The sequence below is a fragment of the Schistocerca piceifrons genome, chromosome 3, assembly GCF_021461385.2.
Source record: "Schistocerca piceifrons isolate TAMUIC-IGC-003096 chromosome 3, iqSchPice1.1, whole genome shotgun sequence".
Classification (NCBI taxonomy): domain Eukaryota; kingdom Metazoa; phylum Arthropoda; class Insecta; order Orthoptera; family Acrididae; genus Schistocerca; species Schistocerca piceifrons.
This window is the reverse complement of record NC_060140.1, coordinates 23586938-23612321: the sequence shown is the minus strand read 5'-3', so window position 1 is coordinate 23612321 and position 25384 is coordinate 23586938. Positions and strand designations below refer to the sequence as shown.

Here is a 25384-nt window from a genome sequence, read left to right as displayed (position 1 = left end):
TCAAAATCTGCCTTGGTGAAACCCTGATATATATCGGGCGCCTTCCTCATTCTACAGATGGACAGCACGCTCACTTATGCTACGTGCACCATGCCTGTCTCTAACAGTCATTCCTCACCAGCCGACGCTCCTATCCCCTGGACTGGTTTATACCAATAGCGCGACGGTTTTCGTTATCTTTTGGCCGATCAGTGTATGTCAGTCCACGATCCGCTAGTTCTTAATGAAATCGAATGATAAGCCTGACCGCAGCGTCCCTTGGCTTGCAGCTATGCAGAATGTCGAGTTTCTCCCTGATTGGTGGTGGAGTTGTCGTTGTGATCTTCAGTCTGAAGAGTGGCTTGATGCAAATCTCCATCCTACGCTATCCTGTACGAACCTCTTCATATCTGAATAACTTTTGCAGCCCACATCTTCCTGAGTCTGCTTACTGTATTCATCTATTCGTCTCTATCTCTGCGATTTTTACCGCCCACACTTCCCTCCAATTCTAAACTGATGATCCCTTGATGTCTCAGAATGTGCCCTATTAACCTAACCCTTTTTTGTTGAAGTTGTGCCACAGATTTCTTGTCTCCCCATTACTCTTCAGTTCTTCCTCGTTACTTACATAATCGACCCATCTAATCTTTAACATTTTTCTTTAGTACCCCATTTCGAAAGCTTCTACTTTCTTTTTGTCAAAAACGTTTATCGTCCATGTTTCACTTCCATACATGGCTACACTTCAGACACATACTCCCAGAAAAGACTTCCCATATTCGATGTTAACAGATTTCTCTTCGTTAGAAATGCTTTTCTTGCCATTGCCAGTCTACATTTTATATCCACTCTACTGTGGCCATCATCAGATTTTTGCTGCCCAAATAGCAAAAGTAATTTACTTCTTTATGTTCAAATGGCTCTGAGCACTATGGGACTCAACATCTGAGGTCATAAGTCCCCTACAGCTTAGAACTACTTAAACCTAACTAAACTAAGGACATCACACACATCCATGCCTGAGGAAGGATTCGTACCTGCTACCGTAGCGGTCGTGCGGTTCCAGACTGAAGCGCCTAGAAACACTCCTACTTTAAGTGTCTCATTTCCTAATCTGATTCCATCAGCATCACCTGATTTAATTCGACTACACTCCATTATCCTTTTTTCTAGTTGATGAAGATCATCTTACATCCTCCTTTCAGGAAGATGTCCATTCGTTCAACTGCCCTTTCAAATCCTTTGCTGTAACAGAATTACAATGTCATCAGCAAACATCAAAGTTTTTATGTCTTCCCTCTGAACTTTCCCACTTCAGTTTTTTCTTTGGTTTCCTTTACCACTGCTCCCTTTCCATGCCCCTCGACTCTTATTGTTGCCGTCTGGTTTCTGTACAAGTTGTACGTAGCCTTTCGCTCCCTGTATTTACCACTGCTACATTCAGAATTTTGAAGGGAGCATTCCAGTCAACATTGTCAAAAGCTTTCTCTATGTCTAAAAATGCTATAAACGTATGTTTGTCTTCTCTTCGCCTGCCTTGTAAGATAAGTCGGAGGGTCGGTGCTACCTCTTGTGTTCCTACATTTTTCCGGAATCCAAATTGGTCTTCCCCGAAGTCGACTCCTACCAGCTTTTCCGTTCTTATGCAAAGAATTCACGTTAGTGCTTTGCAACCATTACTTATTAAACCGACAGTTCGGTAATTTTCACACCTGTCACCAACTGCTTTTTATGGAATTGCAGTACTACATTCTTCTTGAAGTTTGAGGGTATTTCGCCTGTCTCATACATTTTACACCCCACGTGGGAAGTTTTTGTCATGGTTGGCTCTCACAAGGCTATTAGTAGTTCTGACGAAATATCGTCTGCTCCTGGAACCTTGTTTCGACGTAGGTCTTTCATAGCTCTGCCAAATTCCTCTCGTAGTATCATATCTCCCACCCCACGTTTATCTAGGTCCACTTCCGTTTCTATAATGATGCTTTCAAGTTTATCTCCATTGTATAGACGGCTACACACTCCACCTTTCAGCCTTCCGTTCTTTTCTAAGGACTGGTTTCCCATCTTCTTGATACTCACACAGCTGCCCTCCTTCCCCCGAAGGAATCTTTAATTTTTCTGTAGGCGTTATCTATGAGTCCCCTAACGAAATATGCTTCTGAATCCTTATATTTCTTCTGTAGTCGTTCCTGCCTAGACATTTTGCACTTTCTGCCAGTCTGATTTAAAGGTTAAAATGCTATTAATTAGTGATTACTACGCCAGATAGCACCTCTCGTCAGTAAAGAAATGTAGTCTTTGCGAGTAACAACGTTTCTTTCTTTGCTTATACTGGTAAGGACGCAAATAAAGAGCGCAGGTGCCACTTCTACCATTTGTCAGGAAAAAAAAATGTATCTCGTTTTGCACGTAACTTTTAAGTATCATGACAACTGAATAGGTATTCTGACATAGAGCGGCAAGGAGAAAACTGGCCACAGTCGTTGGCTCAGCACCTATCATCACTAAATGGCCAATGTCACATCACTACTATATTGAAAGCCACTGTCGGCAAAGGTCACCCCTAACCATGCCACCCTCTCCCCTCCTCACCCCTGCTTCCCCACTTCTCTCTCACTCAATACGACTAATATGGTATCTGTACGTGGTGGGGATGGGATCATCATGAATAGCTATCACCAGAGATCAGTCAGTACTGTGTGTATAGATTTTGGATCGGAATCCCAGAAACTCCGCAGTCTGCGAGCCATTTGCTTCGTCTTTCATCAGGCCATAAGTGTTATTGGCAGCATATCCAGACGTGTGGAATTCCTCAGGATTGTACCTAATTACTTAATATGGATCACAGCCTTTCACCCAATATATGAAACTATCGGAATCCATATAAAGTAAACCAAATGTAGCGAAGGTAGGCTGTACAAACTCATAGTGGAATCAATTTAGAAACATACAGAACACACATTCCGATAAAGACTGGCTTCGTGAACTACAATGAAACTTTAACCATCTCCAAAGCGACCAGGCCTTAACGGAAGATTGTAGCCAGCTTAAACTTTGGCGTCGGAACGTAATCTCGTACACCATAACGCTCACCACATGACAAAGCTAAATGAATTTTTCAGGAGTTTCTAACATCCTCTTTGATTTTGCTGACAGTTGAATAATTCACTGATGTATAAAAATCTTATTCAAAATCACACGTTGCGAGAGCTCTTTGTTCGATGTTCACATCAGTGTACTTCTTCAACCACGGGCACTGCTTGAAGAAAATGCTGTGGGTGATTTCCATTAGTTTTACTCCAATCTGAGACATTTTTGAAGGTTTCTGTAATGTAGAATATACTTCTGCTTATTCCCCAACAGTGTCATCAGCTTGGTGTCAGAGCCATTTTGTGGGACTAGGCACTTGGACACTGCAGCAAGCCACTGTGCACGACATGCGAAGTGGTAGGACGTTCCAGGTTTGCCTCCAGGACATATCCCTCACTAGCAGATCTCGTATGTCAGTCTGACGAGTTCATATTTGGACAGCCTTCGAAACTCTTCAAATTGCAAAGGTCGTTGCATGAGATGCCGATAAAGACTGATCACATTCAAGTACAGTATACAGCTCAAATCGTTGGATGGTCCGTTCTCCTCCTCATTCATTCACTGGTTATTTGGCTTAGGATACCTGTGCACACACTGGCACAGCCCTCCGAGAATCCCACATTCGTAAATACGCAACATATCAACACAGTCGTGATGTGTGTCTTTTTAACATTGTATCCTTTGAAAGCCCTGGCACAGTATAATATAAGACAAGACCAGGCATACAATCTGGAATTTCTCAGAAATTTCTGTGAACAGCTGCACTTCTGTTTCCCTGTACAATGTAACCTATTTTTGTATATTATAGATGCCAAACTGCTGCCAAACATTCACAATATGCCGACACTCTGCAATCATTATGGCACTGCCTGAGAGTTTTTTGGTAAATGTGGTTATATATGGCAACGTTGTTTCACACAAGCTCTCTGCTGAAGACAGGTATTTGTGAGAAAGACCCCTTTGTTTGTAACAAGCTGAAACTTTGCCATTGAGATATGTAGCTCTAGTGAGATGCACATCCTCCCAATGCTTGTCTCAGCAAGTCTCTGAAGAGAATTAAGGAAGCAGAGCGATATTCTGGACATATCTCATTTGGATAATGAGATGTAATGCAATAACCTTATCATTCTGCAGCCAAACATCATCAGAGTGCTCAACAGGAAAGTGAGCATCCTACCCCTTTAAACTACGGAAGAAGAGGAGTATGAGTCACACGAGGTCTCATTTCAAGTGCATGCACTCTGAGCTGCAATGCTGAACTTGTAAATGTGAAGTTTCCGCGTTTCTGTCCAACGCCAGCCCACAGATATAACAGTTAACTGCCTGCTTGTATGATTCATCATTCTCTTATTTGATTATTGGAATATTATCCCAATAGAGATCATCAAAAATGGTTCAAATGGCTCTAAGCACTATGGGACTTAACATCTGAGGTCACCAGTCCCCTAGAACTTAGAACTACTTAAACCTACGTAACCTAAGGACATCACACACATCCATGCCCGAGGCAGGATTCGAACCTGCGACCATAGCGGTCGCGCGGTTCCATACTGAAGCGCCTAGAACCGCTAGACCACCGTGGCCGGCGGAGATCATCGAAATGCCATGCAAGTAGTCTCAGTTCAGAGAGCTACCATCTTGCAGTATTATCCCTGATGCATGATTCAAATTCTTTGCAAATGGAATCTTATGGACAGACGAGATAGTAAGCCACTGTATACGGTATGTACCAGACTGTGAAAGTGGTGTGAGGGACTGTGGGGTCACCTTCACAGTATGACACAGTAACTACTTGGTCAGAGTATACATCAAGAGAACAGTGTTACTGGTTGTGGGCAGTCTTGTAATACACTTGTGTAAACACGACAAATACTGTGTGTAAATTACCATGGCGGTTGCTCTGGTTGCTCCTGTCGGACAGTCACAATTTCGTCATGCAAACTTAGAACTTCGGAGTTAAAGCACTCAAAACATTGCAGTATGAAGTTTAGAAATGAAAATGATGAACACACTAAGCGTGCAGCGAAGGCTAACATACACTGCGTTGAAGATCTCTCCAAAGACTCGTCTTTGAGTACAGTTCGTTGTGGAGAATTGTCAGGAAATGTGACGTTGGAGTATAAATAAGCTACCTTTACGTTTTACCTTGTAGTTTGCTTTTGATATTGTTTAGTAGCTGATTATGAAACGGAAAGAAGAAGAGGTATTTAAACATTTGGCGAGAGTGTGCTACTGCCTCCACCCGCTCCTGAAATTTTGGCTGTGGTGGCAGACTGATCTGTAGAGTATCCCGAGGTGCAGGTTAGTTCCGATCAGTAAATGTCACACACCCTTCCCCAGCATGGAAACCACGGGCCGCGCCTTATTCAGCGTATTCCATCTCACACAACAGACTAAATTTTCGGAAAGCGGGTGCGAGGTGGGGAGGGAAAGAACTGTCAGTGCAGCGTATCCCTCTGACTGCTGGAGCTGCGCCATCTGACTTCGCGCACCCCGACTGCCTGCGCTGAATGCCCGCCTGCCTCGCTCCCCCTCGGAGCCGCCGGCCTCACGGACGGGACCGGCCCGCGCTGCCCAACCCGTCCTCTGCCGAATACTTCCGGACTGGTTACGACTCGCGCAGAGCTAGCATGAATTTTTGGCGACATTGAGCTGTAATGTCTCGGGCAATAATTTCTGTAAGGAAATCAAATTTGGCCATGTTGTAGAACTTTATGCGTTCTCTTAAGAACAATAATGAAAAGACTTTTACTAGCCCTATTGAGCCAGAAATTTGTAGGTAAATCGGCCAAAAAAATAGGCGCCCGTAAAAATTTCGAATTTGGCTTCTTGCATCCCCTCCACTAATGCTATGACGAACGTCAAACTTGGCATGTAGTAACCTAACAACACAAGGTTCAAATGCCTCTGAGCACTATGGGACTTAGCCGCGAGGGATTAGCCGAGCGGTATAAGCCGCGGCAGTCATGTACTGTGCGGCTGGTCCCGGCGGAGGTTCGAGTCCTCCCTCGGGCATGGGTGTGTGTGTTCGTCCTTAGGATAATTTAGGTTAAGTAGTGGGTAAGCTTAGGGACATGACCTTAGCAGTTAAGTTCCATAAGATTTCACACACATTTTTGAACTATGAGACTTAACAGCTGTGGTCATCACTCCCCTAGGACTTAGAACTACTTAAACCTAACTAACCTAAGGACATCACACACATCCATGCCCGAGGCAAGATTCGAACCTGTGACCGTAAGGGTAGCGCGATTCCAGACTGAAGCGCCTAGAACCGCTCGGTCACTACCGCCGGCTAACAACACAAGGTTCTCAAATATTAAGTTCCATTTGCGTAAAACTTTCCAGTACTGAATGAATCAACTACAAACTTGAAGATTTTGTAAAAACGTTAAAAATGCTTTACTTCGTTCTGATTTTGCTAAAAAACTATATTCTATAAAAGATTCCGAAGTGTATAATTGGAATGAAAGTTGGGCGCGAAGATCAGAGCCCGAAAACAATGTAACCTTCGGATTCGCATATCTAGTGGAGTGAATACATGATGAAATTGAAATTTAGAGTGCAAAGATATGAAACTATTTTCCAACAATCTGCAAATTAGTCGAAAAGATGTTGATTTTTATGAAAAGATGAAAGCAGGGTATATTTGATACTTCTCTTACATATGCCGTTTTCTACTGATGCAGCCGCGCGGGGTAGCCGCGCGGTCAAGATGCCTTGCCACGGTTCGCACGGCTCCCCCCAACGGAGGTTCGAGTCCTCCCTCGGGCATGGGTGTCTTTTTTGACCTTAGCGTAAGTTACTTTAAGTTAGATTAAGTAGTGTGTAAGCCTAGGAACCGATGACCTTAGCAGTTTCGTCCCACAGGAACATACCACAACAAATTTCTATTAATGCTTCAAAGCCAGTCTCACTCGAACAACCACTTTTAAGCCCCCCACCCTCACCAGAAAGTGAGTTTAATTTCCAATATTGGCTAACAACAGAGGGAAAGTAGAAAGAAAAATCGCACCGAGAACAGAATTGATCAAAGGCGTTTGAAATCAATTATGGGAAACAGGTTTTGAACAAGTAGACCAAATTCGAACTACAAGAATATAACTATGTTACGTGTTAATAATTTAAATGTATGATGCGTAGATTAATATATGGGTTTTGTTATACTGGCGCAATATATTCAGTGTAATTACATTTGCCACAGTACATACATTGTGCCATCTCAATCACCACGTCCGTTCATTTGTCAGCAAACTGCTACATATGAAGAAGCTTTGCTTGAATAATTTCACACGTGCTCCTTCTTCTCGATCAGGCCCTTGGACTGGCAATGGCGAAGTTTTTATTTTTTTTACACTTTTGCCTTTTATTAGTAATTAATTCAGAAGTGTCAATAAATCTTCTCAGATTTAGTTCCCAGTGGTTAGTAATGCTTCTTTGTATGATAAGTCTCAAAGAAGGTTACAACACGTAATGTAACGTTGCGAGTTTTGCATTGGTATCTAGTTTTCTGGCGTACTTTCTGTTTCGTCCAAACCACGCACCTGCACATTAGCGTACTTTTCTGCTAATGTTCACTCGCAATAACAGCCGGAAAATGTCTGCCTGTGCATTGCAGATGATTCCCGTCATCGCAGCACCTTCCCTTACCAGCTTTTTTCCGTTCTGTAGCATACTTTTCTACCATCTCCCTTAATAGAGGAAGGTGAAACTCTGCGAGTGCCATTTTTCGTCCTGTTACCGACTGGTGGAGGGCATGAGCATTCAGAATGCACAAATCTAGAATGTAAAAAAAATATTTCTTGTACCATTTGACAGTTTTACGCACTGAGCTCAGTAAATGTCACAACGATCAACTGCACCCCTAATGTACAATACATTGCGATTTCTTTGTTTTTTCGCCAGTATTTCTGTCAGTCTTCTCTGTGTCACCCATTTGCGTTGTGTGACTTGTGGTCAACATGTACATCTTTCTCTCAACGCCGGCCGCGGTGGTCTCGCGGTTCTAGGCGCGCAGTCCGGAGCCGTGCGGCTGCTGCGGTCGCAGGTTCGAATCCTGCCTCGGGCATGGATGTGTGTACTGTCCTTACGTTAGTTAGGTTTAAGTAGTTCTAAGTTCTAGGGGACTGATGACCACAGCAGTTGAGTCCCATAGTGCTCAGAGCCATTTGAACCTTTTTTTTTTTCTCTCAACGCTTTCCTTGATAGCAAGGATGTTGTCACTGGACTTAAACTCATTTTCTCCTCGTGTTAATTTCTTCTGCAGTTTTGGCATGTTCCGCCTGTTCTTACGAACAGTGCCACATGCGGCTGTTCCATGGTTGTGAAGCCGGAGGAACAGGTCCGGGCAGGAATACCAATTATCGACATACAGAATATGACGCTGTTCCAAATACAGTGCCACAAGAGTTGCCACTACGTGGCCACTTTGCCCTAAACTGTGGAACCCAATTTCTGTTGTTGCACCTGTATATACAATAAAATCCAATAATATACCCACTCAGATAGTCGCACAGTGCAAATGTCTGTAACGCGCCTGGGGGTACCGATGGGGTTGGGGGACCCTTAAACTGGTTGTCGTTTCTGCTTTTCTTGACCGTGTGCCTTTTCCACACCACGTACCTGGTAATCCCGCGGCGGTCGCACTGTTCTGCTCCACACTGCTGCTGGCTTGCCTGAAATTATCTATCGAAATATGCAAGCGAATAAGGGGAGCCACTCAACGTTAAGCACAACACTGTTCTACGTCTGGTATGAACATCTACATTCTGAGACGAAATAGAAATCACAGGTTGCACTGTTTACACTATAAGTCGTAAATGTTTATCCCAACTGACGGTCTTGATGATTATCTGTCCACTTGGATGAGCGTACGCGTACCGAACACGGCGTGGATGATTGTTGATGATGCGGAAGCCGAACAGTCGCACGAAAGTTCTTACGTTCGTCACGCATACGCAGATATTTGGTACCAGTCTCTAGCTAGTAATAAATTTTATCACTGTTCACAAGGTTAAATTTACAGTTCACAGTTCTTCAGTTGTACGAGCGTGCGTGTAACAGTCGCGGCGCGGCTGATTGTTGATAATGCGGAAACGCGATGACCGAACGCAGGTTCTCACGCTCGCTACAAATCACTGGCACTTGATTGCACTCTTTTATAGTAATTAATTTTTACTGATTCACATTAGTTCATTCCGGGAGACCGAACACGGCGCGGGTAATCGATGCTGTGAGACACGCAACGAGAGGATACATAAACACGTTATTGACGGCACTGCTCATTTTCAATTACTTCTTGACGCACTTTCCTCTGAACCATTTCCATATATCATCACTTTACTATAATAGCACTTGTAGCAACACTTCAACTTCCGTGCTAACAATGCCTCTCACGTGCAGAGCTGCACACTGCACAACATAACAGTCCCGTGTCCCGCGCTCCACTCTCTAGGCGCGGCTGCCCGCAAAGATACTCCACAACTAAGCCAGTGATATGACTAATTTACGTGTATTTATTGCGAATCTACTTCGCTTGGTTGGAATAAATTGCTTAAAAGATAATCGTCCTTTGAACAGCAAGAGACTTTCATCTATACAAAGGTTGTGATGTGGACGAAATGAATTACGAAACGTCTAATTTTAAATAAACTGTCGCCTACAGTACTATCAGAGTTATCACTGAAGTCCAACATTCTCAGGAGTAGACAAAAACGGTCTCGGGACATAATTTCGCTGAAAACTGGTGTGTTCAAAAGTGAATCTCTGGACCAATAGTCACTTAATTTTAACATCTTAACTTACGCCATTAGAAGGCAAATAGCAACAAAACAATACATTTCCTCAAATTCAGTGTCTTTCCACTTTGACAGTCGAGGTTTCACAGACTCTGTAGTACTTTCTCTGGTGCAAACGTAAAAGCGATTAAATAGCAACAAAAAATGGAAGAATACTTGGGTCAGTATCTGGTTGACATTTGTGTCCTGAACTCGAGTCATCAAAGTAATGATTTGATGACTGGAAATCGGTTTCTTTCCAATCAAACATGTCACTTAAGTGCGCTCTTTTCCGAACCGTTTCACAGTCACTTTCTGACTCCTCGGATTCACTGGACCTGCTGACTGTAATTCTTGCTCTCCCCTCTGATGTAAAGGGCTGATGACTACTGCTTCGAGATTCTGTTGAAGACTCATCAGTGCTAGCAACATCAGATAATTCACACTCACTGTCGCTCCTAGTGAGCATATCCAGGATCTCTTTATCAAGTGCACCCACGGCGACGTGTCATTTCTCCCGTAGAAAGCAGGAAAACTGACGAAAACACCGGAAGCGAAGCCGAATTCTGCAAAGAGGGAACACAACATCAAATATATACGCGCTATCGAACTCTGCAGTCAGGCCACTGATCGGCTACTGGAAGAGCACAGCAGAAAGACAGCTCTGCGAGTTCACACGTACGCGCCAACACCTCACAAGCGCTGTAGAGAAATGCAAGGCCGGTCGATGTGGCCGAGCGGTTCTAGCCGCTTCAGTCTGGAACCGCGCGACCGCTACGGTCGCAGGTTCGAATCCTGCTCGGGCATGGATGTGTGTGATGTCCTTAGGTTAGTTATGTTTAAGTAGTTCTAAGTTCTACGGGACTGATGACCTCAGATGTTAAGTCCCATAGTGCTCAGAGCCATTTGAGGCATTTTTTTGAAATGCAAGGGCCGCGCTTAAACACGTCGTGCTCGCCGGGGGAACAGCGAGGGATGAGTTAACACGGCCCCAGCAGTCAAAGGGGTAAGGTGCAAAGGATGATATCCCTCGGAAACATGTGGCCTGCTATCATCGCAAGTGAGATGAATTCTTACAGCAAGTCGTTACTGTAGCCGAAACGTGAGTGTATCATCACGAACCGGAAAGTAAGGCTGCGAGCATGGTTTGGAAACGCCCGTCATCACCAGAAGTTGAGAAATTTAAACGTCAGCCATCAGCTACTAAAATGGTGCTAACACTATGCTGGGACATGGAAGGTGTGGTAGCCGTTCATTTCACGCCAAGAGGCGAAACAGTGAACAGTGAGAACTATTCTGATGTGTTGCGAACTGACAGGAACCAGCAATCAGATCCAAACGTCGCGGAAAACTATGGAAAGGTGTCATACTGCAGCATGATAAGACTCGGGCACAAACTGTCAAAAGGACGGCCGAAACAATAAAGGAGTTGGAAAGCGAATTGTTGGAACACCAGTATAAAGTCAAGACTTAAGTCCTTGCGATTTCTGTGTATTGCGACCGTTGAAGCAAGCGCTCAGGGGAAGAAGAGCATTTGAAGCCGACGAAGAAGTCATTGATGTGGTGCAAAATTGGTTACAGGTGCACCTGAAAAACTTTTTTTCAGACAGAATCAAAAAAACTTGTGAAACGTTGGACAAAGTGCGTTGGAATCGAGAGAGGTTATGTAGAAAAGTAATGTATGTTTCAGTTTTCCATCATTAGAATAAATGAGTCTGTTTACTTTTTGACTTTCCCTTGTATATTCATCAGTAATATTAATTTCTGATGATTAAGTTGTGATGTTGATGACGAAGCTGTGTGTGGTAACCCAGAAGTATTAAAATATATCATTATTGTTAATTATTATTGTTGTTGTTGTTATAGTTAGAGGTTGAAGTGTGAGATAAGGTTACTATTTGAGTCTTTCTTTATTGTTGAACTACTTTTGATGATGCTCACATATGTGGAAACTTATAAACCACCATGCTGGTTACGAATATCGCGTAGTTAAGCAGTGAGTCCACAAGAACAAATTCACCAGGCGTGTGTCATCTAGAAGGGTGCTTTACTTGTCCTCCTAGAATCAACGAAGTCTTTTTATGTCATGAGATCGGATGATGTTTATGGAAGAGTAGGATTTCATAAAATCGGAAACAGTGATAATAATGTTTTCCACAGAATAAATGGCCGTGTTTGCACATTCAACCGTTGGAACATCCAGCAAGCACCATTCTGCAGCTCCTGTGGGCGTAGTACACAGAGTGACTTTCTCCACCGAGTACAAACAAAGTCTAAGGACTAAAAAAAAATGGTTCAAATGGCTCTGAGCACTATGGGACTCAACTGCTGAGGTCATTAGTCCCCTGGAACTTAGAATTAGTTAAACCTAACTAACCTAAGGACATCACAAACATCCATGCGCGAGGCAGGATTCCAACCTGCGACCGTAGCGGTCTTTCGGTTCCAGACTGCAGCGCCTTTAACCGCACGGCCACTTTGGCCGGCGTCTAAGGACTGGTCGATGAGAGGATACGGTGTTGAGCTTATCTCCAGGAATGCATGGTTTCCACGCTAGACACCATTTATTCGGTCATACATTGTTACAGAGGATGCAGACTGATAACTGCTGTACCATGCATCCTCAGTTACAGTATGAGTTGAAAATGGTTTCCACGTGCCTCAACGCATGCGTGTACACGCCACAGCATGTTCTGTCTCAAATGTTCACATCGCCCAGGCTGCACCAAACCAGAGTCAAAAGCCGCATGAATACGCTGCTCCACTGTATCCACATCTGGAATGTACTCCGTTTACACGATACTTTTGAGATGACCTCATAACCAGAAATCGCATGGGTTGTGATCCCGTGAACGAGCAGGCCATGCTGCTGGACCCCGTTGTCTGATCCGTTGACCAGGGAAGACAGATTGAGATGCGTCCAGACGTTAGCGCCGAAGTGAGCTGGAGCACCATCATGTAGCAGCCACATAACCCTTTGAATCATCAATAGCACTTCTTCCAGCAGGAGATGCAAAGTCATTCATAAGAAACGCCTATAGTTCCAGCCTGTTAGGTGATGTGGTAGGCCAGTCCCAAAATAAAGTCGCCAATTATCCTGGCCCACACTTCCCTGCTGCACCGATGCTGATGGTCTGCTGTCACCATACCATGCGCGTTTTGCATACCATCCAACACTTGGCTGTTATGAAAGTTGAAGATACCACCCCTTTTAAAGGTGGCCTCATCTGTTAATAGGATGGATGACACAAATCCAGGGATCGTGGTCGCCTTGTGAGGAAAACAGTGACAAAACTGCTCCCGATGTGACAAGTCTGTTTTTAGTAAGCCCTGCACTCTCTGTAAATGATAAGGTGTAGTAACAATTGTCAGCCGGCCGGGGTAGCCGAGCGGTTCTAGGCACTACAGTCTGGAACCGCGCGACTGCTACAGTCCAAATATTAACTCTTTCATTAGCATTAACACGTCTCCTGTTCTTTGTATATAAACAAAATGGTTTATCAGTAAATACAACAGCCGTACCATAATTCCGATCGGCCTGAACACCAATTGAACAGGTACGATAAGATATAATGTCTCTGTCATAATAGGACTCCAAGCCTAATTGAGGCTTATCACTGCCCCTTGCAATAGCAATAGTTAACCAACTATTACCAGTTACAACCTCTGTAGTTGTACAAGAAAAGTGAATCTTAGCTCCTACAAAAGTAATAGGTCCATTTAGTAGCTCTTCTTGTGCTACATTATTAGGAGTAAGACTAAATGTATCCACAGTCTTGTACACAGGCAATCTTGATCTTCTTGTATATCTTCTCCTCCTGTACGGCATGGCTGTGTGCTCTGTGCGGCTGCCTCGAGTCAAATGAGCGTGCAGCTGCCTGTACTAAGGAAGCTTCCACTGATAAGAACTGGGCGCGGCAGGAAGTAGCGCGCTGATAATCCAACATGGCGGCCGCTTCCTGCATTTTTCCAGCGGATCGCGCTTAGTTAAAACTATAGCGCGATCCTCCGAGCTCTAGCGGAGGCCAAGCGAAACTCGTTCAAGGTCACCCGCCAAAAAGGCGGCGCACACAGCCATATACAACACCCACCCACGTCCCCAGGGGTTGCAACCCCTGCAACCCACAGATTGATTATAATCTATAAACAATTAATTATTTGATCTAAAAGATAAGAATTTTAAGTGGAACTAGAACTAGTCTTTTTAAAAAAAAAAAACTCACGAGATAGATAAGGATGCTTCGCAACTTTAAAATGATCAATAAAATAAAGATTAAATTTTTAATTATAAAAAAATTGTAAACATGAATATATGAAACAAAAATAATAAGACAGTGCCCCAGGGAGCATCCCAGAGTGCCCCAGTAAGCATCCCAGAGTGACCCAGAGAGCATCCCAGAGTGCCCCAGTGGGCTACAACACTAAGAAGAATCGCTTCTCGGCTTTTGGCAAGATCAATGTGTAGAAATAAATATGTTTATGGCTGTGTGCGCCGCCTTATTGGCGGGTGACCTTGAACGTGTTTCGCTCGGCCGCCCCTAGAGCTCGAAGGATCGCGCTGTAGTTTTAACTAAGCGCGATCTGCTGGAAAAATGCAGGAAGCGGCCGCCATGTTGGATTATCAGCGCGCTACTTCCTGCCGCGCCCAGTTCTTATCAGTGGAAACTTCCTTAGTACAGGCAGCTGCACGCTCATTTGACTCGAGGCAGCCGCACAGAGCACACAGCCATGCCGTACAGGAGGAGAAGATATACAAGAAGATCAAGATTGCCTGTGTACAAGACTGTGGATACATTTAGTCTTACTCCTAATAATGTAGCACAAGAAGAGCTACTAAATGGACCTATTACTTTTGTAGGAGCTAGGATTCACTTTTCTTGTACAACTACAGAGGTTGTAACTGGTAATAGTTGGTTAACTATTGCTATTGCAAGGGGCAGTGATAAGCCTCAATTAGGCTTGGAGTCCTATTATGACAGAGACATTATATCTTATCGTACCTGTTCAATTGGTGTTCAGGCCGATCGGAATTATGGTACAGCTGTTGTATTTACTGATAAACCATTTTTTTTATATACAAAGAACAGGAGACGTGTTAGTGCTAATGAAAGAGTTAATATTTGGGTTAAGATTGATGGTGCACTAACCAATTATACTAAGGTTCGAACCCTGCCTCGGACATGGATCTGTGTGATGTCCTTAGGTTAGTTAGGTTTAAGTAGTTCTAAGTTCTAGGGGACTGATGACCTCAGAAGTTAAGTCCCATAGTGCTCAGAGCCATGTGAACCATTTTTGAACAACTGTCATGGAGAATGTTCCACACGGTCGTCTGACTTACCCTGTACTGGCGGGCCAACTGCTTGGTACTGACACGGCGGTCGCCTTCGACATTTTCCTGTAAGTCTGGTGTCCGAACGTTTTGGGTACGTCCTTCATATTTCCTGCTTCCTGAAATGGCCCTGTGTCAGACAGACGGCGAAACATTGTTCCGAAAGCTGAATGCTGTGGTTTTTGTCGGCGGGGATAGGTCTCCTGATACAACTTTGCTGCCGACGCCCCTTGTCATTTGTCTTTCCGTAAGTAAACACCACGTCGGCAAGCTCTCGATTCGAACACGGAACCATTGTGTATAACGCTATATCACATACACTACATGAGTCAGAAGTCAAATGGACATAACATTAGCAATTAGTAGGGCAGGAAATCATGCGTACAGTAACTGTGGCTGCTTGGTCCAGCGCATATTAGACCGCAGTCTCTGTAACAAAGTATGACTGTTAAATGGTCTCTAGCATGGGAAACATGCATTTCCGGACATAAGTTCACCAGACCTTTTTTGTCCTGCATCCTCTCATTGATTAGTCCCTAGGGTTTGTACACGGTGGAAAAAAATCGCTCTGTATAGGCTCAATGGTGTATCAGTTACGGTTGAAACGAAAAAGCCTGTTTTTATACCTTTTCGCTGCAGAATACGTACGTATTACTCAATCTTTGGCACAAGTCTGGAGGCGATACATTAGCTCAGTGACACTAATTTTGCCGTTGTAAGTGATCAACTTCAGACAACTTTTAATGGCTGCCAACAGCAATACGACTATTTCCAAAAATGAGACTAATGCAGATACATGTACTCTCTAGTCATAGCCCACGACAAATGGGAATCTGTTTTCGATCATAACGTAGCAATCACTTATTCTCCACAGAGCAGCGCTAGAGTTCTAACAGCGTCAACTTTGCTCGCAAGTGAGTTTTGTTTCTTGTGATATAACTAGTATTTTTTTTTTTCAGTAAGAGTGTTCACTGACTCTGCGTAACTTATATTCTTCGAATTAATAAATAACATTGACACCCAAGATGGTACACAACGCAGGAAGCGAAATTTTAATTCAGCAACATTTCGCAACCACTAACTAATATGTTGTATTTAAAATCGTGTTTTATGTTTGTAATTAATGCTGGACGTAGTTTGTGGTGCTAAGATAATAACTGCAGTGTCTTTCATAGCTAGTAATACCATGGTACTATTCTATAAACAAGGTTAACTTTTTACGTATACTAATCACACTGGTTGCATATGAAGCAACTGGCTGGGGTATCCGAATTTTCTCAGGACGTTGATGTGAGATTGTGTGGTGGCTGGAATAAAAAGATAAACTTTAAAGTATAAGAGGTAAAAAAATTATTGAAACGCGTTCTAACTATTTACAATACTTGTTAAAGTACAAGAGGTAAAGAAACTTATACTAATTATTTCCAATACTTACTTGTTTCCCCCTCCCCCCCCCTCCCATGAACGATGTACGCTGCCGTTGGAGGGGAGGCTTGCGTGCCTCAGCGATACAGATGGCCGTACCACAGGTGCAACCACGATGGAGCGATATCTGTCGAGAGGCCAGACAAACGTGTGGTTCCTGAAGAAGGGCAGCGGCCTTTGCAGTTGTTGCAGGAGCAAAAGTCTGGATGATTAATTGATCTGGCCTTGTAATATTAATTTAAACGGCCTTGCTGCGCTGGTACTGCGAACGGGTGAAAGCAAGGGGAAACTACAGCCGTAATTTTTCCCGAGGGCATGCGGCTTTAGTGTATAATTAAATGATGATGGTGTCCTCTTGGGTAAAATATTCCGGAGGTAAAATAGTTCCCCGTTCGGATATCCGGGCGGGGACTACTCAGGAGGACATCGTTATTAGAAGAAATAAAACTGGCGTTGTACGGAACGGAGCGTTAAGTGTCAGATCCCTTAATCAGGCAGATAGGTTAGAAAATTTAAAAAGGGGAGTGGATAGGTTAAAGTTAGATATAGTGGGAATTAGTGAAATTCGTTGACAGGAGGAACAAGGCTTCTGGTCAGGTCAATAAAGGGTTATAAACACGAAGTCAGATAGAGGTAATGCAGGAGTAGGTTTAATAATGAATAAAAAAATAGGAACTACGAACAGTATAGTGAACGCATTATTGTAGCCACGATAGATACAAAGTCGACGCCAACCACAGTAGTACAAGTTTATATGTCTACTAACTCCGCAGATGACAAAGAGACTGAAGAAATGTATGATGAGACAAAAGAAATTATTCAGTTAGCGAAGGGAGACGAAAATTTTATAGTCATTGGGGATTTGAATTCGATAGTAGGAAAAGGAAGAGAAGTAGTAGGTGAATATGGAATGGGAGCAAGGAATGAAAGAGGAAGCCGCCTGGTAGAATTCTCCACAGAGCATAACTTAATCATAGCTAACACTTGGTTTAAGAATCATGAAAGAAGGTTGTAATAGTGCAAGAGGCCTGGAGACACTGAAAGGTATCAGATAGCTTACATAATAGTAAGACAGAGATTTAGGAAAGAAGTTTTCAATTGTAAGACATTTCCAGTGGCAGATGTGGACTCTGACCACACTTTATAGTTTATGAACTGTAGATTAAAACTGAAGAAACTGCATAACGGTTCGAAATTCAGGAGATGGGACCTGGATAAACTGAAAGACCCAGAGGCTGCAGAGTGTTTCAGAGGGAGCATTAGGGAATGATTGACAAGAAAGGGGGAAAGAAATGCAGTAGAAGATGAATGGGTAGCTTTCAGATATGATACAGTGAAGGCAGCAGAGGATCAAGTAGATAAAGAGACGAGGGCTAGTAGAAACACTTGGGTAACAGAAGAGATATTGAATTTAATTGATGAAAAATATAAAAATGCAGCAAACGAAGTAGGGAAAAAGGAATAGAAACGTCTCAAAAATGAGATTGACAGGAAGTGCAAAATGGCCAGCAGGGATGGCTAGAGGACAAATGTAAGGATGTAGATGCATATATCAATAGCGGTAAGATAGATGTTGCCTACAGGAAAGTTAAAGAGACCTTTGGAGAAAAGAGAACCACTTGTATGAATATCAAGAGCTCAGCAAAGAAGGGAAAGCAGAAAGGTGGAAGGAGTGTATAGAGGGTCTATACAAGGGCGATGTACTTCAGGACAATATTATGGAAATGGAAGATGATGTAGATGAAAATGAAATGGGAGATATGATACTGCGTGACGAGTCTGACATAGCACTGAGAACATTCCATTAGAACTACTGATAGTCTTGGGAGAGCCAGCCCTGACAAAACTCTACCATCTGGTGAGCAAGATGTATGAGACAGCTGAAATACCCTCAAACTTCAGGAAGACTGTAATAATTCCAATCCCAAAGAAAGCAGTGTTGACAGGTGTGAAAATTATCGAACTATCAGTTTAATAAGTCACGGCTGCAAAATACTGACACGAATTCTTTACAGAAGAGTGGAAAAACTGGTAGAAGCCGACCTCGGGTAAGATCCGTTTGGTTTCCGTAGAAATAGTGGAACAAGTGTGGCAATACTGACCCTACGACTTGTCTTAGAAGATAGAGTAAGGAAAGGGAAACCTACGTTTCTAGCATTTGTAGATTTAAAGCTTTTGATAATGTTGACTGGAATATTCTCTTTCAAATTCCGAAGGTGACAGGATCAAATACAGGGAGCGAAAGGCTATTTGCAATTTGTACAGAAACCAGATGGCAGTTATGAGAGTCGAGAGCCACGAAAGGGAAGCAGTGGTTGGGAAGGGAGTGAGACAGGGTTGCAGCCTATCCCCGATGTTATTCAATCTGTATATTGAGCAAGCAGAATAGGAAACAAAAGAAAAATTCGGAGTAGGAATTAAAATCCATACAGAAGAAATAAAAACTCTGAGGTTTGCCGATGACATTGTAATACTGTCAGAGACAGCAAATGACCTGGAAGAGCAGTTGAACGGAATGGACAGTGTCTTGAAAGGAGGATATAAGATGAACATCAACAAAAGGAAAACGGGTATAATGAAATGTAGTCGAATTAAATCAGGTGATGCTGAGGGAATTAGGAAATGAGACACTTAAAGTAGTTGATGAGTTTTTCTATTTGAGGAGCAAAATAACTGATGATGGGCGAAGTAGTGGGGATATAAAATGTAGACTGGCAATGGCAAGGAAAGCATTTCTGAAGAAATGAAATATGTTAACATCGAGTATAGATTTAAGTGCCAGGAAGTCGATTCTGAAAGTATTTGTATCGAGTGTATGGAAGTGAAACATTGACGATAAATAGTTTAGACAAGAAGAGAATAGAGGCTTTCGAAATGTGGTGCTACAGAAGAATACTGAAGATTAGATGTATAGATCACGTAACCAATGTGGAGGTACTGAATAGAATTGGGAAGTAGAGGAATTTGTGGCAGAACGTTACTAGAAGAAGGGATCGGTTGGTAGGACATGTTCTGAAGCATCAAGGGATCACCAATTTAGTATTGGAGGGTATCGTGGAGGGTAAAAATCGTAGAGGAAGACCAAGAGATGAATGCACTAAGCAGATTCAGAAGGATGTAGGTTGCAGTAGGTACTGGGAGGTGAAGAAGCTTGTACAAGATAGGTTAGCATGGAGAGCTGAATGAAACCAGTGTCTGGACTGAAGACCACAACAACAAACAACAGTTATTTATATATAACATTTTTCATTTTGTTATCTAGGGTATTTATGTACAAATTTTTCGAGTTTCCTATTCGAGAGCAAGCTACGTACAGTTGACTGTGAGAGAAGCAGAAGTCTCTGAGGTTGATGCAGCAATATTTTAAAGTTAGGCCTTCCGATTTGTTAACTTTAAAACTGTAGGTTAATTTGTTTGGAAATTACAAAAAAAATGGTTCAAATGGTTCTGAGCACTATGGGACTTAACATCTCAGATCATCAGTCCCCTAGAACTTAGAACTACTTAAACCTAACTAACCTAAGAACATCACACATATCCGTGCCCGAGGCAGGATTCGAACCTGCGACCGTAGTGGTCGCGCGGTTCCAGACTGAAGAGCCTAGAACCGCTCGGCCACAGGAAATTACAGTCTTTTAAATTGGAATGGATCAGTAATATTCTGGGATAAATAGTGAGACCTTGCAGTCAAAAGTTCGCCATCAATGGTGTTATTGGATAGCTGTTTGACTATCATCCTTGTTCCATTACATAGTTTTGGTGAATTGAGATTTTTGAATAGCATGATCGGAGATCCAATTTTAGTTCGGAGGTAGAGCAACGGCATTCCTGGTACTTGCAAAGAGTTTGTAATTTCTGTATATAAGCTCACACTTCACACTTCAACCTTTACCATTGTGTCGATCGATTTTTGTATTCTCTCTTCACCGGGAATTTTCTTTTGAATGCTAAAGTTGATATCGGCGACAGTATTACTTTTACTTGAGAAAATGATCCTTTCAAATAACCAGAACGGAGTGATTTAGTTCGGAACAGTGTTTGGATAAATTTGGTCGATGAGTCCGTTTTTAGCAGTAGCTATGTTGCAGAAATCACTGTTGAGTTATTTTGAGGCCGGTCGTTTGGTCAGTAGGATGTGTCCCTTGGCCTGTTTCTGAGATTTGTGGAGCGAAAATTGCTGTTATTTCGTCTTTCGATAGTTCAGCTCTCATATTTTTTTCCAGCCACAGTAATGTATGTGTGGCCTGATATAAGATTTTTTTTAAAGCATACGTTGATCTCGTCTGCTGGTGTTGACTTGGGGATAAATGAAAGTGTTTGTTGAAAATCTACTCAGCGTATGCATAGTGCTGTGTCCGTCACTTCACAGTTTCCTCGCAAGTCTTTTAATGTTCTGTCCGTGGCTTCGAGTGATTTATTTTTTTTTTTTTCACCATTGTGAGTAGCTCCCAGCAGACAATTTTAGCTTTCTTTAGGTTCACCCCAGGCAGCGGCCTTGCCGCAGTGGATACACCGGTTCCCGTGAGATCACCGAAGTTAAGCGCTGTCGGGCGTGGTCGGCACTTGGATGGGTGACCATCGAGGCCGCCATGCGCTGTTGCCACTTTTCGGGGTGCACTCAGCCTCGTGATGCCAATTGGGGAGCTACTCGACCGAATAGTAGCGGCTTTGGTCAAGAATACCATATTACGACCGGGAGAGCGGTGTGCTGACCCCACGCCCCTCCTATCTGCATTCTCCACCGAGGATGACACGGCTGTCGGATCGTCGCGGTAGGCCACTCGTGGCCTGGAGACGGAGTGCTTTTTTTTTTTTTTTTTTTAGAAGTTCACGCCTGCAGATGGCCTTGATATTTTACATACCGCGAATTGTCCTTCGGCTATTTTCAGCGATAGTTGTAGGGCGGAAAGGACAGTTCGTCCTCCTTTCACTAGTGTGGCTGCAATGCCGGTTGATGCCAGTGCAAGTGCGATGTGTTGTTTAGGACATATTTCCGCCAGCAATAGATTTATTAGAACCGTTTTACCGGTACCGCCTGGTACGCCCAAATAAATAATTCCACCAGTGTTGTTGTCGAACCGATCCGTAAGTTTCCGTTTGTTTGCCATTGAGGAGTGGATTGTTGTGATCAATGTACTGAATTAGTTAGTTGGTGTCGTATCTTTTTTTTCCTTTGTAGTTTCGAAGATTAGTATACTGTTAGCTTGCATTCCAAGTTGTACTATGATCCGGTTGTTTATTGCTGAACATTTTTCTTTTAGGCGAATGAGTGTTTCATTGAAGATGTCGCTGAATTCGATAGTCTGTTCAGGATGAGCTTGCCGGATCTAGTACAGCATGTCATCACTCATACTATCTTTGAAGTAGTCCCATAGCTGCTTTGGATCCGATAGATTTATGGCGAATAAGTCTCTCACTTGTTCAGCTAAGGCTATGACTGAGGCTTCTTGTAGTGTTAACTACCAGTGGTTGTCGTTTTCCTGCAGTCCTAAGGGTTGCCACGCTACTCTATACGCCTGGCATATGTAGCCATCAACAGTCTTGAGAACTGTGAAACTTGTTGGTCTCCGTATTTCGTGTAGGAACATCCACAGGTAGAAACATTCGGCGTTGTTCGGGGGTACGGTGTATGCCCAGCCTAGTGCGCCAGTTCTCATGATTCCTGGATGATTTTCTACTAGAATTCTTTGTTTCCGTCCTTGAAAGATTTTTCTTCTTGTGTTCCACGTATAATAGGTAGGAATGTCAACATATACTAACGTTTTCGCGAATAGATCATTTTGGCACAGTTGGTAAAAAGCTGTTACGTTGTGTTATTTTATTTTATTTAATCGTCAAGTTCCGTAGGACCAAATTGAGGAGCAAATTTCCAAGGGCATGGAACGTGTCCGTACATGAAATTACAACATAAACGTAATAACAGATAAAAATAAATGCTCATGAACCTGAAAAAAGTCAGTACATAAGTTTAAGTAAACGCTATCAACAATACAATAAAAATCAGCTTAATTTTTCAAGGAGCTCCTCGACATAATAGAAGGAGTGACCCATGAGGCAACTCTTCAATTTCGATTTGAAAGCGCGTGAATTACTGCTAAGATTTTTGAATTCGAGTGGCAGCTTATTGAAAATGGGTGCAGCAGTATACCGCACACCTTTCTGCACAAAAGTTAAGGAAGTGCGAGCCAAATGCAGGTTTGATTTCTGCCGAGTATTATCCGAGTGAAAGCTGCTTGTTCTTGGGAATAAACTAATGTTGGTAACAAGTGAGAGGCACCCACGTGCCTTGCTCATACTGTGGCATCAAGCAGTCAGGCCTGCAAGATGAGTGGTCTGCCAAGCGAGTGGATTCATTCTTATTTATCGAGTAACATGAACTCTCGTACTCACAATTTAGTTACAAGTTATCCTCCTATATGATTAATACGCAACGGAAACACGCATCTGACTATCAGTAATTTACAGATCTTTGACTGTACACTACGCACTGGCAATACCACATTTTCTTTTTGTCTTTTATTTAACGGCTTTTGTCAACACGTGGCCACTGCACTGAATATGAATGGCGCACACATTATAAATTCGGGACATTATGACAACATACAATTCGAAGGAAAAGTCCACCAATCTTTTTCTTTTCACTATCTTATTTATTCCGATAAATTCTCTAACCTAAACACACAAATTCTATAACCTACAACAATAACACATGAGAAATTCCGCCCAGTGGGCATGGCTTTACATTGGTGAATCTCTATATTATGGTCTCGTAATTATTTAACGCTACAGTGCACCTTCTGGATAGGATGGTGGATCTTTTATTATATCTCACACTTCGACTCTCACAATCATCATCACGAAACTTTCCTCCAGATCGAGCGATACAGAAGGAACAAGCACAACCCACTAATCTTTTGAAACTACCTTGCTACTCTCCCATGCAAACCACACATACCCAAATTACATTACATACATCACACTGCAATAAGAAATATAAAACACTAAATAGTCACAACACTATCACTTTCAGCTTTCCCACTTCAATTAATATTTATCCCAGTTTCACACGACACTGCCCCACTTTGTAATTCTACTTTCCTACTATGAACTCTGGAGATATATGCACGTCTTCCTGTGCAATCCAAGCCAGGTGGCGTTGCTGGATAGACGGCCGACTCACCTTGCTTCTCTCTCAGAGTTTGAATCTAGCGTCACACGGAATCATATCACGCAAAGTAATATTAAGAACGTATTCATCACACACCCGAGTCCTCAACTGATACCATGGACGAGTACTTCTCTTTATCTTTTGTCTCATACACAGATTGAGACTCACACAGTACTCACCACGTGGAAGTACTCGCCTCTAATTTCAAGTCCTGCACACGCTATTTCTTAAATATTTCAACTTACTGTACACACGCTAGTAATTCAGCTTAACTTAAGCACACGGAAGTATTTCAACTTATTGCTACACATGGTTTCATTGTGACCGTTGGTCACTTCCGAAGATTACTACAATCCCATTAATATTACCTGCCTGACATTTAATTCTCCCCACAAATGTTCCTGAAATAGAGAAATTAATATTTCAAACTACTCTTAAATATTCCACATGCATACCATGTCTCCACTCTTTCGTCATTACGGAGCACAACTAAAACAGGTCTTAACAGCACAAGATCCAGCGGCAGAGTGCTGAAGCATAGCCGTTCTCGAGGTCCTCTCCACCTCTGCTGAAGTGGGGGGAGCACCTTGCTACCGTATTGGTCAGCCACATTTCAGGCGCTCAAAGCTCAGGTAAATTTCATCTCTTTGGTCCCACCAAAGGTGGCCAAAGGATCGTCTCAAAGATGATCATATATTCACATTCACTATCTGCGGTTAGCAGACGACCATACAGTCATTCATTTCACAGATCTCACCAAACTGGATGTAGGGATTTACTTTGTGGGAGTGCACATGTGATCAATTAAATAAATAAATTGTCATTTTTTCCCACACTGGTATCCGGCTTTGCTGTATTAATTGAAATTGAGTTATTTTACAAAAAAAAAATGTGTTGTTCTGACAAAAATAATGAAGTATGTTGTACCTATTTTCAATGTCGGGCGGTACTGTACCCTTTCAACACCGGCTACCCATGCAGAAAAAAATGGCACGGTACTATCCTTGCAATGCGAGGGTAGTTCCGAACATTTTTTTTAAGAAAACTGTATTAGAACAAACATAGCAAGTCATCAAAATAACCAGGAGGAGACCTTAGCCCCTGGTGACCTCAAATAGACGACCAAATGCTGTTACTTTACCAAATTATTGACACAGTTGTTGCATTATTGTACTCTCCACAATCCGGAGTAACGTACACATACATATTTACAACAATCCAAATGACAAATAAAACATCACATCATACAAATAAAAAATAATGGTGAGATAAAAATTGGCTTAGTTACCGGGATCTCCATTATTTTTAGGAGTAATCCAACTTCACTAATTCTATGACAAATAAAAGAAAATACTAATTGTACTCGTGAAATTTTAAATAGCTCACCGTCCAAACACAGAACAAGTAATCTGACATTCATAAATTGCGTCATAATAATCTTTACACGGCAATGTCTAAATACAAAACAAAATCAACAAAAGAAAAAAAAACTGCGTGCACTAGTTACACATAGAAGTCAGGCTCCATATCAGTACAAGCAATAAATAGTTAGCAATAAGTGCTTGAATCCACCAGTAGCTCTCGTATCTTACTCTACTGCTCATTTCTCTGTTG

At 42.6% G+C, this 25384-nt stretch overlaps 1 pseudogene; it reads left to right on the top strand.

Moving 5' to 3' along the window:
- The first annotated feature begins 21087 nt into the window (after positions 1 to 21087).
- On the top strand, positions 21088 to 21205 carry LOC124790864 (annotated as a pseudogene).
- The last annotated feature ends 4179 nt before the right edge of the window (positions 21206 to 25384 follow it).